We start from the raw sequence: 6,436 nt of genomic DNA on the forward strand, positions 1-6,436 counted from the left end.
CAACTCGATTGAAGCAAACAAGCCTTGGCTAATGCAAGCCACGGGGAAAGTAAAAAAGGCTTATTACTCGGACCAGCAAGGTCAGAGCGGGTACTCCTTTCTACAGGAGCGAGGGCAGGTCTGGAGCAACCAGACCCACAGTGTAAATTGTAGGTTTCGTCGCCAAGATGGCCGCTAACCACGTGACAAGCGGCCGGGATGGCAAGTCAAGTGGCACAAAGCAAAAGGGCCCCACGCAGATCGTGGAGATGCTGGAGGGCTGATCTTTGGTGCAAATGCTGCTCGATTGTGGGGCTTTTCAAACCCCAAAGCACAGAGTCGAGGGTGCCTCGGGTGCTGCGCAGTCAGCGTCTCGGGGGTCTTTCAAGATGTCCGCTCCCACGTCTCTCGGTGCCTCCACGGGTCCCTTCTTTGCAGGGACTGTGGATCGGGCTAGGAGAAGTCTGGGAAGCTGGGTCTTGTCAGGCTCTGCACTCGGGCTCCGGCGGGAGGCGGCGGCAAAGCAGACGTCGAGGTGCTGGGTGGTGCCTGTGTTCACAGGGTGGCCCCTCCTAGGCCACAAGGGAGATTCTCTTCAGTCTTCTATCATCAGAATGTCGAAGTCCAGTCATCTTCTTAGTTTAAAGGTGATTTCAGGATGATCTGCTGTGCTAGGGCACTGCTCCCACTCTTATTCCAATCTGAGGGGTGGATCTCCTGCTAGGTCCCTCCCTATGGGTGGGACCAGGAAGGGGGGTGGTTACACCCCCTTTCCTTTGTCCAGGTCTCACTGGAGCTGGGGCTGGGCTGCCCCAGAACCGGTTTGACCGGATTATGCAAGGGGAAGCCTTGTGCTCCCCAGGCACTGTCTGGTTTCTTTCAAACCTCCCTGCTACAATACACTATCTCCTGTCTGGAGGGCGGTGACACCCTCCTGTGACAGGAAACCCTTTGTCCAGGACCCATTTGGTCGAGTTTCAGTCAACTGCAGGGGTCCAGACATTTGTCTGTGGCAGAGGCATCCATTTTGTGGATCTAAGGTCCTTTTTGAAATTAACCGCATTTAAGCAAAGTAACATGTCTTACCCCTCTAGAGGGGTGGAATGCTATCCCCGTCGCCAGAACTGGCGAGGGGATAGTATTCCAAATCGTATGACACCTTACACGACATGTTTTGATAAAGCCAAACCAAAGTTGCTATATAACCGCGAGGATTATAAGGCACTTAAGAGTATATGGTATGGCCTTATCCTGAAACAGCTTAGGGAGTTGTTCCCGACAGCTGCAGACAGGCTCAGCTCATGCTAGAGCTCCATCTCACATTAAACCACGCACTCTGCCTCCAGGATTGATGAGGCCTTCCATAGGAGTGGCTCACAGGTTTACATGTGTCCAGATATAGGTTTAGATATAGGTATACTATATCTAAGCAAGGGGTGCTTACACCACCTTACCCCAGCTGAGTGATCAGCCAGTTGTGTCAATTTAAGAACCAGCCAGGGGTGGCAAAAGATATGCTGCAGCCCCTGGTAGGCCTTGGTGGCTCCTATGCCCTGGGCACCTATAGTGCATTATACAGGGGCTGACAAGGAGTCCATTTCCAATTGTGGTATGTACCTAGGGTACATGGAATCCATTTTACAGAGAGAGCAGATGGCCTGGGGCCCTGATTAGCAGGGAACCAGGTCAACTAAGTCAAAAAACCAGCTAAACACAGGCAAAAAATCTGGGGTAACCATAGTCAGGTAGCCACCTTCCTACATAACCCCCCCCAAACGAAAGGAGATAAGGCTATCCTTGGCCAGGTAAGCCTATATTGCCTGAGTGGCCATATAAGGAAGTACCTGCACTAGCATGGGTACCCCCTGTCTCATGGTCCACTAAGCAGTCCCTCACCCTTTGGGTATTAGAGGGTCTCCACCATAGGGAATCACTACCTTGGGTGTGTTTATGCAAAGTTAAAGGCTGGTTTGGATATGGAGTATTGAAGTGAGGCTCTACTAATTTAGGGCTTAGCTTCCTCCAATTATCTTCCACCATGTGTGCCTTTCTTTCTTTAACTGAGTTGCACTGTGCTCTCAGGGTCAACCTCTGGCTACCTAAAGCTGGAGGCTGGGTCCCTCTGTTTGGCTTGCTGGAGGGACAGTTCAGGTTTGGGCCCCTTGGGTCCCAGGTTTGGCTGTGCCCAACAGAATCCATCTGTGGGAGATCCCTAACTGTTTTTAAGGGGGCTCCCTTAGGAGTTTTTAAAGTTTTCACCTCACTAGGGCTACTAGTTTTGGTGCCCCTAATCTGTTGATGGGGGTGCTTTATTTGACAGGGGGCCCTCTGGGTCTCACTGTCCTTCTTGTCCTCTGCAGCCCTGGGCTGGCTAAGGCAAGGTAGAGAGGGGCAGGTTACCTGCTCCAGACTGGGTCCCACCTGAGAAGGGTCCACTGACATCAGGGGTTCTGTCAGGCTAGGCCCAACCACCTCTGGGGCAGTTCCTTCATCAGGGGTAAGATCAGTTCCCTGAGGAGGCTGATCCTGTCCTAAAGTCTGGTGAGGGGGAGATTTCTCTTCCTCCTCCATGCTCTCAGTTTGTGTGGAGTTATCCATCATTTCAGGTTTCACAACACACATCTCAGTTTGAGTTTGGGCTGTGGCCATCACAGCCCCACCAACCTTTTCAGGAGGAGACTCAGTTTGGGTTTCTGCTGTTATCATAACAGCTTTGCTATTCTGTTCAGGAAGAGCTTTTGCTAAAGATGGGGCAGAGAGTTTCTCAGCCCTACCAACCTTTTCAGGAAGGACATCTTGGATTGGGGCTGTAGCCATTACAGCCCCACTAACCTTTCCATTGGAATTCACCATTCTAGAATGGGTTTCCTGTTCAACCTCAGCCCAGGCTGAGATCTCCAAATCATTACCAAGTAGGCAGTCTACAGGCAAGTTTGGTGACACTGCCACTCTCTTTGGGCCAATGACACCTCCCCAGCTGAGACTTACTACTGCCATGGGATGATTTGTTTGGATTCCATCAATGTTTGTAACCTGGTATGTGGCACCAGGTAAAACTTGCTTAGAGGGGACTATGCCATCAGCCACCATGGTGATGCTAGCCCCTGTGTCTCTAAAAGCTTCAACTTTCAAACCATTGATGATGGGTTCTTGTCTATACTTGCTCAAAGTATTTGGGCAAGCAGAGAAATTGGCAAACCCCATGCCAGTCTCATAAACAAGATCATTGGGTGATGGGGACCTGGATAGGCCAGGGTCCACCTGAGCTCCAACAGTAAACCCACCCAGATTCCTGGGTGTGCTTCCACTTCCTGGGGGATTACTGCTGACAGTAACAGGAGGTGTTGAAGCTGGCTTTGGAGGTATATTTTCTTTATTGTTATTCTTGGGACAACAGTTGTCTGTTTTGTAATGCCCAACCTGTTTACAGGCATAACAATAAGGCTTTTTCTCAGTTGAAGAAGTGTCTTGGGACCCACCCCCATTCTTGGAGTTTTGGGGCCCTGGGGAAGTCTTTTCTTTATTTTTATCCCCACCCTTATCTTGAGGCTTGGTAGACTCCTTCTTCTGGTTACTGTCCTGATTCTTAGGCCTAATCCTGGTTCTGACCCACTTGTCTGCCTTCTTTCCCAATTCTTGGGGAGAGGTCAGATCAGAGTCCACCAGGTGCTGGTGTAAGAGCTGGTTCTGACAATTACTTAGGATCTGCTCCCTCATAATCAAATTATACAATCCTGTAAAGTCATGTACTTTGCTGCCATGTAGCCAACCCTCCAGAGCCTTAGTAGCACAATCTACAAAATCAGTCCAGTCCTGAGTCTGTGTCTTCTGGGTATCTCTGAACTTCAACCTGTACTGTTCAGTGGTTAAGCCAAACCCATCTATCAGAACACTCTTCAGGACTTTGTAATTGTTTGCATCCTCATGTCTAACAGTGAGGAGCTTATCTCTCCCTTTCTCTGAAAAGGAGTACCATAAGATTGCTGCCCACTGTTCCTCAGGAACCTGCTGTACCATGCAGGCTCTCTCAAGAGCAGTTATCCACTTGTGGATGTCATCCCCTTCCTTGTAGGGGGGCACAATCTTTGTCAGGTTTCTACTATCATAGGACCTGGGTTTCTCTTTAGGAATATTGCTGCCACCAGTGGCATCTAAGCCACACAATTTTTGCTCTCTTGCCAAGGCAAGTCTAGCTTGAGCCAAGGCTACCTCCTCCCTCTCTATCTGGAGTTTGACAGCCCTCATTCTGGCCCTATGCTCTAGCTTTTGAGAAGCACTCATGCCTCTCTGTGATTCTCTGGAGGCACTAGAAATATGAGAGTCCCCTGAGGGGGATCTCACTCTTCTGTTGCCTGGGAGAATAACATGTTGGGTTCTGGGGAGGTGCTGGCCCTCTCCATTCCCCAGTAGGTCCAAGTTGGCCTGGCTAAGCCTGGCAACTGGAACCTGGCTACCCTGATCCTGAACTCCTAAGTCCTCAACATCTGAGTCCTCATCTAAGTCATCATCATCCTCCTCCTCCTGAGGGGGATCAGTTTCAGGGGGGTTCCCTCCACTTCCTGTGTCTAGGGAAGCTGCCTTTGCCTTATCTAAGTCATCCTGTTCTAGGATTTCTACCAGGATTAGGCAGGTGGGGCTTCTGCCCCTTTTTAACCCTCTTGCTTTGCACAAGGCAATCAAGTCTCTGCGGGTTAGTTTGTCATATCCAAAAGTTGCCTGGGTAGGGTCAACTGTCACAGGAGTAGACCCTGAGGCTTTTCCTGTGTCAGACATGGTTACTAGTGAGGTGTAAGTGGTGCACTTACCTACACTAAGTGTTTTCCTACTGTACCTTGCTAGTTAGTTGTAGTCAGGGTGTGCTAATCCCTTCAACCTACAACTACTAAGTTCAGTAGAACTTAATATGCTAAGCTTTTGATTTATATGTACCTAGAGGTACTTGATGTGATCTTTCAATTTGATATAAAGATTGCAATGGTAAAACAACAGCAAGCTCAAATCTGCACCGCTGCTCACCAATGTGGGAAGTTGGCCTGGTAGGGGATGTTTCCAATTCTGGAACCACCTACTACCTGACCAAACAATCCCCTTATGGTGTCTGGTTGTAAGTCAACCTTATTAGACAAGCTATCCTAGGGGTAGCATGGACTAAGCAGCCTAAAGGCTTAACTTAAGAGGTCGTGTTAAGCGAGCTGTTTTACCACATACAATCCTGTAATACCAAATGAAAGGACACCACACAAGTATATATTATAAAAATATATGTGTTTATTACTAAAAACAATCCCCAGTATTCTTTATGAATAAAGGGGCACAAGCGTTAAATCAAAAGCACTGTTTGAACATACAAGTTGCACAATTATGGATGAGGGCGGGTGGCCACTCAAACCATATACTAAACAAGTGGTATAAGAGAGGCCACTCGAATAGTGGTTAGGCCTAGGGCCTAGGGAATCGCTGGGAGCAGTCAGGACAAGCAATGCTGAAGTCGGGAATGGCCCTCGGGATTCGGGAGATGTGCGGAAAGCGCACGCATGCACCAATGTTAACCAATGGTGCGTAAAAGTCATAAAGTTAAAGTTTAAGGACACTTCCGCTGAACCTAGAGGAACAAAACTTAACACACAGACCCTAGAGGTGTGCACCAGTGTGGGAACACCGGCGGAGCAAAGTTACCTCACCCACAGGAAGCGGGTGCACAGGGTCGAAGTGGCGTCGGGTTTTGACACGCAGGTTCTTGGCGCTTGAAGCTGAAGACGCTGCAGGCGATGTGAAGGAGAAGTGTCCGGTGGATCCAAGGGTGGATCTGAAGTGGTGAAGACCTGAAAGCAGAGGGGACAGTGTTCAAAGTCACTGGCCAGTGACCACCGTGGAACCAGATTGGAACCAGGCAAAGTTGGGTGCAAACAGGTGATGAGGGGTTGCTTCTCTCTGCAGCCACGTGGACACGAAGAGGTCAAGGACGTCCAGGAGTCGATCACGAGCTGTACCTCAAAGTCTCTAGCTGATGGCGGTGTCGGCAACTCGATTGAAGCAAACAAACCTTGGCTAATGCAAGCCACGGGGAAAGTGAAAAAGGCTTATTACTCGGACCAGCAAGGTCAGAGCGGGTACTCCTTTCTACAGGAGCGAGGGCAGGTCTGGAGCAACCAGACCCACAGTGTAAATTGTAGGTTTCGTCGCCAAGATGGCCGCTGACCACGTGACAAGCAGCCGGGATGGCGAGTCAAGTGGCACAAAGCAAAAGGGCCCCACGCAGATCGTGGAGATGCTGGAGGGCTGATCTTTGGTGCAAATGCTGCTCGATTGTGGGGCTTTTCAAACCCCAAAGCACAGAGTCGAGGGTGCCTCGGGTGCTGCGCAGTCAGCGTCTCGGGGGTCTTTCAAGATGTCCGCTCCCACGTCTCTCGGTGCCTCCACGGGTCCCTTCTTTGCAGGGACTGTGGATCGGGCTGGG

Source organism: Lissotriton helveticus, assembly GCF_964261635.1.
Source record: "Lissotriton helveticus chromosome 1_1 unlocalized genomic scaffold, aLisHel1.1 SUPER_1_unloc_39, whole genome shotgun sequence".
Classification (NCBI taxonomy): domain Eukaryota; kingdom Metazoa; phylum Chordata; class Amphibia; order Caudata; family Salamandridae; genus Lissotriton; species Lissotriton helveticus.